Genomic DNA, 13,106 nt, shown 5'->3' with positions numbered 1-13,106 from the left:
TTGGAGTGTCTTCCATGGACAATCAGTACATTTTTTGCTATGTATTAATCTCTTTTTAATACAATGCCTTTCACAGTATGCATCATAACACAGTAACTAAGAGAATATGGTATGAAACCAAGACATCATTAAAATAAAATAAACCAAAGAGTAAAGTCAAAAACAAAAAAAAAAAATTGAATAATTTACACCAGTTAAGGCCAACATCACACAACCAAAGCCTTACTATCAAAGCTGCACAAGAGCCTGTGATCTGATCTGGAAGTTGGAGGGGAAACACGCAGGATTCAAACAATCAAAGATTGGTAAAAAAAAAAATTGCCTAATTAGTAATTTGTAGATATGCTACCTAAAGCTGCTGACACATTACTCAACTGCTACTTGTAAGATATATCAGACTTGCCAACTCGCAATATGCGCACAACAGTGCTGACATAACTTCTGGTAAAATCTCAACCAGCTCAGTCACTTCCATTGTCTATTCTGCAGTAGTGAATTTTGTTTAGTGGCAATAATTTCAGAGAAAAGGAAGTTTCAAGTTTCATCGTACAGATAGCTCTACAGCTTAACATTGTTATATATATTTATGTTGAGCTTCCAGTAAGTACAATTTACTTAATTTTCATACATTTCCCTCTGTTGCAGAAACCCAATCTAAATGGACTGACCCCATCTACAGAGCGTTGTGGTTAGTTCGCATACCAGTTTGTAGCCAGTATTTTTAAAAGAAGATTTTTACAAGCCAAGGTTTTGAGACAAGGTTGCGACCATTGAAGAAGGGAGTGGTTCCCGAGTTGTTTGAGTGGGACAGTTTCTCTGTCTCACTTTCAAAACAGGGGTTTGGAATAGGAAAAGCAACCAACAGAGGAGGACATACCAGGCGAGGAGGATGATAAAATCCTCGAGGACCACAACTACTCTTCGGCTCCAGATCCAACAGTTGTTGACCCAGCGCTTGATGAAATCAAGTGCATGTGTGTACTGTATAATATTAACAAAAAGAGCAGCTTACTACTGAAAATGGCAAATATAGGAGTGAGTGGGGATCGAACCAGGACTCTTGATTACACTTGGTTTGCATCTGTACTTGTGCTGTTACTTAGAGAGCCAGATCGGGGGGAGGGGTGATGTTAGAGCGCAAGAGCTTATTCAGTGCTGCAGGAACAACGCACATGTTGATTTTTTCTTTCTTTCAGTACATGTGTCTTCCCTGTATATTTGTATATCTCTGCCTGTCTGTCTGTCTCTGTATTACGCAGTGCTCTCTGTCTGTCTGTTATGGATCTTGAAAAAAAAAAGTTATAAGGACAGTTGTTCATGTTAATTGCAGTCTCAATTGTTAAAAAAATATTTTAAAAGGAGCATCCCACATGAAAATATAACGATCTCATTAACTGACAGTGCATACCAATTTACAAATTTTATGTCCGTTTGAAGTTAAAAAGAAAAAAAAGTAGTAACACTTTTTCCCCAGCGGGGAATTGAACTCATGTTTGTGAGGCAGAGAAAAGCTACTCGCTCTGAGAGGCAAATCTTAGCGCGCTACGCCACGGAAGCTGTTGTATGGCATGTGAAGCTTTACGCATTCTATAGTTTATGCCTACATTTTGTAACATTTTGCCTACATTTTGTAACATTTATTACTAAAATATGAAAAAGTTTCTGTTTTAACAATGTGTTTACACAGATTACAGTAATCCCTCCTCCATCGCGGGGGTTGCGTTCCAGAGCCACCCGCGAAATAAGAAAATCCGCGAAGTAGAAACCATATGTTTATATGGTTATTTTTATATTGTCATGCTTGGGTCACAGATTTGCGCAGAAACACAGGAGGTTGTAGAGAGACAGGAACGTTATTCAAACACTGCAAACAAACATTTGTCTCTTTTTCAAAAGTTTAAACTGTGCTCCATGACAAGACAGATGACAGTTCCGTCTCACAATTAAAAGAATGCAAACATATTTTCCTCTTCAAAGGAGTGCCCGTCAGGAGCAGAGTCTGTCAGAAAGACAGAGAGTAAAGCAAACAGATCAATAGGGCTGTTTGCTTTTAAGTATGCGAAGCACCGCGGCACAAAGCTGTTGAAGGCGGCAGCTCACACCCCCTCCGTCAGGAGCAGAGAAATAGAGAGAGAGAGAGAGAGCCAGAGTAAAACAAAGTCAAAAATCAATACGTGCCCTTTGAGCTTTTAAGTATGCGAAGCACCGTGCAGCATGTCCTTCAGGAAGCAGCTGCACACAGAAGGTAGAAACGTCCCTATCGTCTAGGTGTGCAAACAGCCCCCCTGCTCACAACCCCCTACGTCAGCGCAAGAGAGAGAGAGAGAGAGAGAGAGAAAGTAAGCTGGGTAGCTTCTCAGCCATCTGCCAATAGCGTCCCTTGTATGAAATCAACTTGGCAAACCAACTGAGGAAGCATGTACCAGAAATTAAAAGACCCATTGTCCGCAGAAACCCGCGAAGCAGCGAAAAATCCGCGATATATATTTAAATATGCTTACATATAAAATCCGCGATGGAGTGAAGCTGTGAAAGGCGAAGCGCGATATAGCGAGGGATCACTGTACTGTAGAAATGGTACACACATGGAATGCGTGTGTTCCAAATAACGATCGTATTATTTCAAGTCTAAAACTCCAGTTCACTCCCAGACAATCAATCAAGGCATGAGCTGGGAAAAGTGCGTTCACGTTCTAAGTCGGAGGGGGGATGGAATAGCAGGCTGCTGGCAGCTTGTCTTTTATCAGCACATTTAGAGGACAAAAGACACTGGCGGAGAGGTGTGAACGGATTTAAGAAGCGGTTTAAGGTGGGCCGGATCTACGAGTTTTTTCGTAGACTCTGGTAATTCTAGTGTTAATGAAGTTGATGCTGTATGAAGGTAAACAGGTACAGCAAGTCCACCTGCAATTTCTGCCGTTTTTTTTCTGTCCTAGTACTTAAAACAGGACACCAGACAGACAAGCTTCTCTTATGTTTGCAAGGTCCAAAACATGTGTTTCTTATTCCTCATTGCTGCATTAAACGCAAGGTTTCTCCAGATGAGCATTCAGTATGTCACCTCTAATGCACACAGAGCATTAGTCCTCTAGGACTACAAATAAAATCAAACCTGTATGATTTTGTCAAGCAAGTCGTGAACTAGTTGGGATGAGTTACTGGGTATATCACATTACACAACTTAAAATCAAAGGAAATGTTGTCTAACGTGACATGGCCTTATTAAAGAAGAAAAAAAAATCACTAATACTGATAAGGGATTTTAAAGCAGTTTCATTTTCATCTCATAATTTGATATACCATAAAGGACACATATTTCAGACAAAGGTAGCCAGTTAATAGTTGTGAGGAGTTTAAAATAATGCTGTGGAAAGTCTTAAATATTCAAGTAAGTGTGTTGCATTGTGGTATGACAAATATCTTTCTCCATTCATTTGTTTCCTAAGAGTAAAAGAAAAAACCATGTGCTAATCTTGCAGGGCTAAATGAGAACCGCACACGAGAACACATGTCTGGGAACAACTTGTCACAGTTTTTGGTATCTGCGACGAAATCCACTGCTGCAAAGGCTACGCCCACAAGACTTGGTTCTTAAAACATCCACCCCCAATGTGTCCAGTCAGTGCACTTTAAAATGCCAGGGTTTCAGGGAGAGTACAAAAGAAACCAAACAAAGCACTAGTCCATTGATGTCTTCGAATGTCAAGTGTATACTGTAATCACATGTAAAAAAAGATTTACTCCTTGCAGCATGTAATGTTTAACATGTGCAATGTCTTCTCTGCACACGCAACTCTGTGATTAATATTGTTCTTCTTAGGACAGCTGTAGACAGTTTATCATAATCAGAACGTTGCTCTGTGTTGGGCCAGGTTACTGCCACAAGTGTCTGGATTGGTTTAGAAATGTCAGCCATCTAATTGTTCCCACTCTGTTTGGAGACAACCCCGAGAGAGTTTTGTTTAAGATGTAGTCTCGCTGAGCCATACGAACAATATACAAATTTCCAGCAAACTAAGGGATTTTGTAAAAAATGCATATTAGACATTCACTCTGCTATTGTCAAAGACTTCCTCAATTTTGGAACATAAATTTAACACTGCCATTAAGATAGAACAGCTTTCCACCAAATAAATGGCTATACTACACAGACTGACAGTAGCTGACAAGCAGACAGAGTCAGTAAAAGCATATTTTAACATCTTGGAATTTGCTAATTAGCCAAATATCTTCATATCTGACTATTAAAATTTGAATGAATCTGCATTTGTGAAAGTAAACATCGCTGTTAAATGTGCCAAATACAGACAAAAAACCATTAGGAATAAAATTATTTTGAAGTAGTGTTTTTGGAAATAGAAATCAACCACATCGTTCAGTGTCTAAAAAAACAACAAAAAAAAAAAGTTGCTTTTGATACGTCTCAGAAAAATAAATCTTTACATCAGTTCAATTGAACTGTAATGACACAATTAACAGTAGATTTGTTCAACCACATCTGCTGGTAAACAACTGATGATATGTATCATATTTGTCCCTATTAATGTCGTTGGAATAGAAAGAAGATGGTTCTTTCAACTTCTCAATTATTTTATTGAGTTGTGGGGGAGTGAATCTGGGAATCAATAACACATTAACGAATTAATTCTGCCTGGACAGCCATTCATTTGCATAAGTATGGATTAAGCTGTAAACAAATAATAAACCAGCACCCAGAACATTCATTCCATGAACCAGCTTACTTGCCCACTTACCCACAATAAGCACAATCCAGCAAACACTTAACCATAATCAAGACAAATATATGGCATGTCACCACTACTGAAATAAAATCCACAAAAAATGGACCCTAGAGGCTAAGATGGAATACTAAATACAATATACAGTTTTCTCCCACTTTGAACTAAATAACCCACTTATTAGGTCTCCTACTACTACACTCAATGTCCCTGTACATTTTGCCGATGAAATTTCAACCAGACCACTACTTTGACTGAAGTCATAACTTATATAGCTCGTGCCATTACTTGACAGAAAAACTACTAAACCTAACGTTTACACATTTAAATTGATCTCCACAATGTTTGGGACAAACATTTTTCCTTGAATCCTAACCCTCTGCTCTGTGATTACAGTGTACATGGCAGACTTTAACTTAAGGGCACTTGCATACAGTTCTGTCACACCATGTAGAAACAACAAAAATTATACATTGATCCCATTTCAGGCCACCATATAGTTTTTGGTACAATTGGCATCACTGTACAACATGATGACAAGAGTTGGGCCAATGAAAGTCAAAGAGGCCTTTATGAGGCTGAAAATGACTAAAACCATTAGAGACATCGGTAATACCTTAGTCTTACCTAAATCAACTGTCTGGAATATTATTTAAGAAGAATCAATGCACTGGTGAGCTCAGTTATCACAAAGGGACTGGGGGGGATGGGGGTCAAGGAAGACCTCCACTCCTATTGACAGAAGAATCCTCACCATGGTAAAGAGGCAGCACCGTAATGGCTGTTTGACAGATCAGAAACAGTCTTAACTCTTTTAGGGCTAATTTTTTTTTTGTTTCTTTTCTCCCAGGGCTGAATATTTTTCCAAAAACTAACATTTTTTAAAAAAGAACACAAAGCAATTGTTTAACATATCAAATCAACAAAAAATATTTACTTTTGACAAATGTTACTGTCTTGCATGTTGTATGAGCCTGCATACTCTATGATTTCACATACATATCACATACATTTTACACAGCAAAGTCTGATCTCGCTCAAAGCAGCCAATTTCAGTCATTGCCACATTGCACTCCTTACAATACGTGTTGCTTTGGTGCCTATTTTTCAATTGTCTGTTGCTGCACTTTCTAACATATATTGTTAGTGTGTACTGTAGAGAGACAAGTCACCCATTTGCCATCATGCCATGCCACTGCCACCAAGTTTTCTGCCAGCATGAAAGCCGTATTGTCACCTCTTTTCATCTTCTGAAACTTTATGAACTTTATGTATGGCATTATAGCCTGGCTCACCCCATGGGATTTGCTTCTGTTTATTACAGAAGTGAATAAAACTTTGCAGCAGCACATACCTAAGCCACCAGGGGACAAAACACGTTTGGACCAATGCTCCCTGAAGTTATATCACCAGTTCTGTCTCATCTCTATTTGTAATGCCACAGCGGGCTTCATCTCGTCTTTCGTTGTGGGTTTCCACTTTGAAAAATGAGAATGCGATGCAAACGCAGCCCGCGATTCAAAAAAAATCTCTGCCTACCTGTTTGTCTCGTCTGACAGTAGCTGAAAAGCAGCATCAGGAGAGAGCAGCCTGAAGTACAGCAGCTGGTGATCTGCCGTGTCCAACAGCAAGCCATGCCGTCTTGTAAACTCCGGTAGCTGGTGATCTGCCGTGTCCAACAGCAAGCCATGCCGTCCTGTAAACTCCGGTAGCCAGATCAGCTCTCAACGGATCAATGTCTGTGTATTTATCCCATGCGAACCTTGCCGTAGATGCATCGGCTGCGCGAAGGCACGAAACTGGCAGCAGATCCGCTGGCGCGGCATCGGCTGGTGTCTGATCAGCTGATGCCTGCTTCTAACTCTCTTGCTCGATCTCCTGATCACTGCCAATAAAGTCCGATTCTGAAAAATCAAGAGTCCGACTCCGCGATAATGCGCAAAATGCGAGTGTTTTCTTTTCTGCACTTGCTTCGCTGCCTTTTCACATGTCGGTGCCATCTTGCCTGTTTACATTTCGCAACTCACGCACACGCAATGTTTATTTGCCGAGTCAACGAGTCTAGCATTCCTCCAAGCACAGAGGGAATGCCTGTGACGTGACAGTGAGATTTGTCGCCATTAACAGCTGATTGTCGCCCTCTATCCCTGGATGTCGACTTTTGTCGACATCCGCCTTCAACCCCTCCTGTCGACAAAAGTCGACATCCGCCCTAAAAGAGTTAAGGAGGGAGATGTGCATGTGTCCAAGACTACTACCCACAGAGTACTTCATGAACAGAAATACAGAGGTTGCACTGCAAGATGCAAACCAGTAGTAAACCATAAAAACAGGATGGCCAGTTTACAGCCTGCAAAAAAGTATCTAAAAGAGCCTGCATAATTCTGGAAAAGGTCTTGTTGACAGACGAGACAAAAATAAACCTCTCTGAGACTGATGGCATACCACCTCATCTGTTTAACAAAGCCTTTGGGGGTCAGGTTGTGGTGGTATTGTTATGGCTTGGTCAGGCTTGCATGGCTGCCACAGGTGAAACTGGCACACTTGTGCTCACTGATGATGCAACTGACAGCAATTGCACAATGAAATCAGAGGGTGTACAGAAACATCTGCTCAAGTTCCAGTAAATGCCTCCAAACTCAATGCACAGTGCTTATTCCTAAAACAATCCCATACATACTGCTAAAGCAACAAGAGTTTTTCAAAGTGAAAAAACTGAAAATTCTTGAACAGCCAAGCCAGTCACTCAATTTAAATCCAATGGAGCATGCCTTCCATATGCTGAAGAGAAACCATAAGGAGAAAAGCCTCTGAAACATCCTGGAGCTGAAGGTGGCTGCATTACAGCCTCGGCAGAATATCACCAAAGAAGATACTCAGCACCTGGTGAAGTATATGAATCGCAGACTTCAAGGAGTCTTTGCATGCAAGGGATATTGCAACAAAGTACTAAATATGAATGCTTTCATCATACCTACCATTGCTATGACCAAAACACTATGGTGCCTATAATTGGGTGGGGGGTGAAATGGGAGGAATGGTTGAGGCATGTAGAAAAAAAGTGTTGTTTCTACATAATGTGACTGAAATCTATGCAAATGTACACTTTAATAGCATCTGAATTGTTTGATTTGTAGTTTTAAACTATGGAGCAGAGGGGTAAATCAAGGAAATAAGTATTTGTCCCAAGCATTATGGAGGGAAATGTGTTTTATATAAAAAAGCCTACATAATACAAGACAAAAAGCAATTTTACATTGTTTCTTTCTACACTATATACCAAAACATTTGCAGATACAATTACACTGAGTGCATAGACAGAATTCCACAGTTACTTGGTATACACCATGCACACAAATGACGTAGCTACTATAATACAATTGCTATAACAGACCAACTTAAAAATCTAAACATGGATAAATTAACAGTTTAGTAAAACCCAATTTGGTAAAACTACCAGATGAATCTCAAAGATTAAATGTTTGAATATAGATATTAATCTGACAAACACTTCTTGGTAAAGTTACACCTAAAATACCAATAGTTCAAAATGAGGATAAAAACGTTTTTTTTGTTTTTTTTCAGTCATTAAGAGCCTTGGAAAAAGTCCACATTTCATAACTGGCAAACCTGCCTAAGGTGTAAATGGAATACAGTTAAAAAGAAACAATGTCCTATTTGATTTCCAAGGAGAACAGTTGCACAAATTTCAGTACTAAATGCTATGGTGTAAAAACATTGTACACACTGGAGGTGTAGAGTGGGCATTACAATTTTGCATTATGCTAAAATGCACTAAACCATATGGCACAAGTTGGCTCCCACTTGCAGTGTTAAAAAGAATTTTAAATCCTCAGCAATTCAAGTAATAAGGGCGTGGTCCATCAAACTCAGAAGCAAGAAATACATTTGTCGTCTCATGTTACAGCGATATAAAGCATGTTAAGATTTAAAGACTGAAGAATACCAGGACACTTTTCTAATGGCCAGGTGCTGTCCAAAGAAGGAATAGAAAAAAAACTGACGGTGGAAATGTAATTTACCATGCAAGAGATGAACTTGTGCTTATAAGGTATCATAGAAAAACTTGGCAGCAAAGACTAGGGTTGCAATGTGGGAAACACTACTCAAGGGGGAGCGAGATGGGGGAAGACAATTGTATTCATTTAGCATCCAAGGAAATCATTCTGCTGCTGTAAACATTTAACTGGTCATCCTATGCCAAGACACAGATTTTCCAAGAAACTGCTGAACCTCTATGCTACCTTCAATGAGTGAAGAAAATCCTCACTAACATAAGAATGCCTTGTCTTACAGATTTTCTAATAAGCATGTAGTTTGGGTAATCTGTGAAAACAGTAATATGGTTAAAGATCACTAAGTGAATTGTAAAGGATAAATAATTCAACAGATGGGCTTAATTCCTTTATAAAAATGATACACAGTGCACACCAATGTCTGTACTATTTTTTACTGAAATTGTAGTTATTTTTATGTAGAGGCTGAAATTAAGCGTACCAAAAAATCAAGACCAATTACTTCAGACTCATTCAGCTCTAATAAATTTTGTTCGTTAAAAGGTCTTTAAAAAAAAAAACCTTTTTACTTTTTTTTTTTTTGAGAAAAGGGTAAGCCTAACATCATGATTCAGGTGTGCTAAGCTATATTTATATCCCACTCTTTGCAGAAGAGAATAAAGCTAAATTAGACTCTGTGGAAAGACTGCCATAAAACCACAGTACACTAAAAATGGCCAGTTTTGTCATAAACTTACAAATCTTTTAAGATTACAACTGATCTCTCAGTAGACTGCAAGTTAATACGGACCAGTAATAAAGGGACGCAATTATCTGTGCAATACCCAGGTGGTACCAGATTTTTTAGCTCTTATATGACTATATTCAGTGTTGCACGATATGTGTAATAGCTTTGAAATTATTTAATATCCCCCACTTATTACCTTTTAATTATAATTGTATACATGGACCACAGTTCCCTCACAAATTATGCAAACAAGAAACTATCATGCAAATGTAACAGTTTATTTTACTTAAGTCAAACCAGATGAAAGCAAATGACAACTGAACACAATTTAGGATGCAATTGGTTAAATTTGAACTCAGTTAAAACCCAATTATAACAGGCACTCAAACTTATAGCACCAAAACTATTAAAAATCGTTATACAATGTTATCACGTGATTAAAAAACTGCCATGACTTGCTTATTTTACCTTTACTGCAATAAAAAAAATCTGAAATTACAATATGCGTACAAATAGACACTTGATTTATACACAAAGATTAAATAATTTTCATACAGACATAGTTGAATAAACATACACAGACGATGCTTAGATTAAATACAGAGAGAATAAAAATAAGTACTTAAGTTCCTAAAATGAGAATGAAGGTCTGTATGCCTTCTATGAATAGAAGAATATGTATTTCAGGTAAAATATGTACTTAAAAAAAAAAAAAAAAATTATGGCATGTATCCAACCCACCTTTTCATCAATCTTGTATATTTGAATAGAGGGTCACCCTTGGGGGGCTGGATGAGTAGATAAAATGTATACCAAGGAATGACTCAAAAGGCCAGAGGCTATGACAGCAACAAGCACAAAGTAGGAACCAAATCTTTATAGCCCCCCAAAACTTTGCAGTACACACACATGCAGACAATCACACCCAGGAAAAGAGGAACAATTCAAATTATATATAAATCAATCCTAAACACATGCAATTCTATATATCAAGATATACACCGGGTCGGTGTGGTTATTAAACACTAATAGAACTGTAAAGTACATGAATAAAATATTTGTGAGCAATCAAAATGGGCACTGCAATGACTAGTGTTATTACAGTGGCACACATTTCTGGTTGCAGGCATTTTTTCCAACCTACAATATCATCAGTGGCACACATTTCTGGTTGCAGGCATTTTTTCCAACCTACAATATCATCTTGCCGTATCAAACCAACTTTATTTATTGTGAATTATTCCTTCTCTGCTATCCATTTTCTTTTTTGCAAGGAGAAGTTATCCTTGTGGTTATTTATATACATAAAACACTCCCTGAATACAGTACAAATGAACACACCTCTACTGTACTTATTTAAATCTGTTTACAAGTAATCTGAAAGCACCTAGTCCCAAAACTGTTAATGCAAATAGTTTTTTTCTCCCCCTATACTGATTATAATCAAGGGAAACTAATATTTAAATAAACAGACTTTGTGAAACTGTCAAGAAAACACTGCACTTTTAACAGGCTTCCTACCAAGTCACACAAATTTTTAAAAAATCGGACACCTAAAAAAGTTCACCCCTGCATTTACCATTTTTAAAAGCCTAACAAGCCAAACTGTTCGCACTTATACAAACTGACTTAGGTGTTGCAATATAAACCTGCAAAAGTGCGTATTCTGAAGTAAAATATAAGCTCTACCTTGTGTAAATGCTTCTTGTAATGGTGTGCTTTTACAAAAAACAAACAAGAATAACCATATAAATAGTGTTGAAACACCATCAGTTGTCAATTTAACTTGGTGTCCAAGTACCTGTATGTTCTGTGAACTAGATTGTCCAAAGTGCTACACTGAAGACACTGGACTGTAGAAGCTAGTGCAGTCAACAAGGAGAAAAGACTGTCTTTGAAAAAGACATGTTGCATAAATTGGATGCATCTGTCAGCTACCACAAGCCCAAACATTACAATAAACTTCTATTCAAAATATAAATATTGGGATTATTATTATTAGAAATGTCTGTTCTGTCTTCCTCGCAGATATAAAACAAACCTACACATTGTCTCCATTCTGCCCGATTAACTGTTCCATTTTCCCAAATGCAGCAAAGGCGCTATATGACATCACTGAAGGCAACTTGGAAAGTAACAATGAATGAATACCGTCAGCCTACTAAATTCAATCTAAATGATTTCGGGTCAGCCAAATCACAAGTGGACTAATCAATCTAGGTTTTTCTGTGTGCATTTCTTTACTTAACCACTTGCACAAATGCACACACTGCAACAAGATGCGCTTCACACTTACGCATTACCGCTTTAAATGGTACCCATTAGTGATAAAATATTAGGCGCATTTGGGATATTTGGAATTCATCCGCTCGTCGAAAAGATCCTGCAAGTACGCGACATTGTAGAGTATTTTCGTTTAATCCGGTCGCAGTAAATGATTTCCTAATTAAACAAGGCGGGGTTCGCTTGTAGACAGCAACCTCTCGAAAAGATTTCCTCTACCGGGCACATTCGGCCCTTCTTCTCTGTGATTGTCAAGCAGTTTTTGTATTTATGTTGTTTGCATTTTAATAAAAATCCTTACCGGCTTTACATCAACAATGCCATTTTGAAAGGTAAAAAAACACTTCGAAGGGAACGCTGCAGTCAATCGACAATCCATTGAACTGTTGGCAAATTGAACATTATAACCTGAAATTAGACGCAACGGAAAAAACGAAAACTCTGCATTACATGTCCGAAGTTTTAGATCTCCCTTACTAACTCGCAAGTCGACTTCTCCTAATTAAGTGTTGGCGGAGGGTTGGCACGCGGCAACGCCATTCTCATCTTCGCTTGTAACCCCCCTCCCCACCCCGGCCTCCCGCCGCACTCCACTCGGTCTCACTTCAAACTATTGCCCCCTTCCCCCTCTCTAGTCATTTCTCCTAATGTGACCCAAAAACGGTAAGAAAGTGTGCCGTTAATATAAGACAGATCCGCATCACTTCTCCTAACTCCGCCATATTTCGAAGACATCTGACCCGCTTCTTCCGCAAATCGGGCTTAATACAATTTTTAAGACCGGCTCCTCAGTTAGTCTGATAGTCAACTGTTAGCAAGCAAGCAAGCGCGCGGCCGTCGCTCGGGCGGTACCAACCCACGATGGAAAATAAAAAAGGCAAACAAGAGCATCGCCACCCGAAAATTCAATTTTATAAGACCCCTTGAAACATTACATTGAAGAAACACACACAAACACAACCCACCCACCCCAAAAAGTGAACCGCACACACTCCTGAGACTAGAGGTACTCACAAATCAGCCGCTCCAATCTGCTGCTCGCTTCTCCTCGCGCGCACGCGCTTGCTCGTTCGCCCTCACTGGGTGGGGTTTAGAGTTTGTCCGTGTGACGTCACAGCCTCGCTTTGGCAGTCGACTAAACTCGCACATTTGCTTGCGCTGTTGTTTTCTCTATGAAACACGGAACGTTGGTTAAGTAATATTCTTCGGCCGACAAGTGTTTCTTGTACTTTTGTTAAATATGAGTTTAGTACTCTTGTTAGGTATCTGCTAGTCTATTACATTTGGTGTTTATATATATATATATATATATATATATAT

The 13,106-nt window shown here is 38.8% G+C and overlaps 1 protein-coding gene across 2 annotated transcripts in view; it reads right to left on the bottom strand.

Annotated features, from left to right (window-relative positions):
* LOC114655946 (ras-related protein Rap-1b) overlaps positions 1-12,855 on the bottom strand; it is a 197,437-nt gene extending 184,582 nt beyond the window's left edge. The window contains exon 1 of one of the 2 annotated variants that reach the window (XM_051933540.1): positions 12,801-12,855. The gene's annotated coding sequence lies outside the window, so the exon portion shown is untranslated. The remainder of the gene's footprint in view (positions 1-12,800) is intronic. The other variant, XM_051933548.1, reaches the window with a different exon arrangement.
* Positions 12,856-13,106: the final 251 nt, after the last annotated feature.

The sequence above is a fragment of the Erpetoichthys calabaricus genome, chromosome 1 (assembly GCF_900747795.2).
Source record: "Erpetoichthys calabaricus chromosome 1, fErpCal1.3, whole genome shotgun sequence".
In the NCBI taxonomy this organism is placed as follows: domain Eukaryota; kingdom Metazoa; phylum Chordata; class Cladistia; order Polypteriformes; family Polypteridae; genus Erpetoichthys; species Erpetoichthys calabaricus.
Note: the sequence above shows the minus strand (reverse complement) of the source record. Positions and strands in the feature narration are given on the sequence as shown.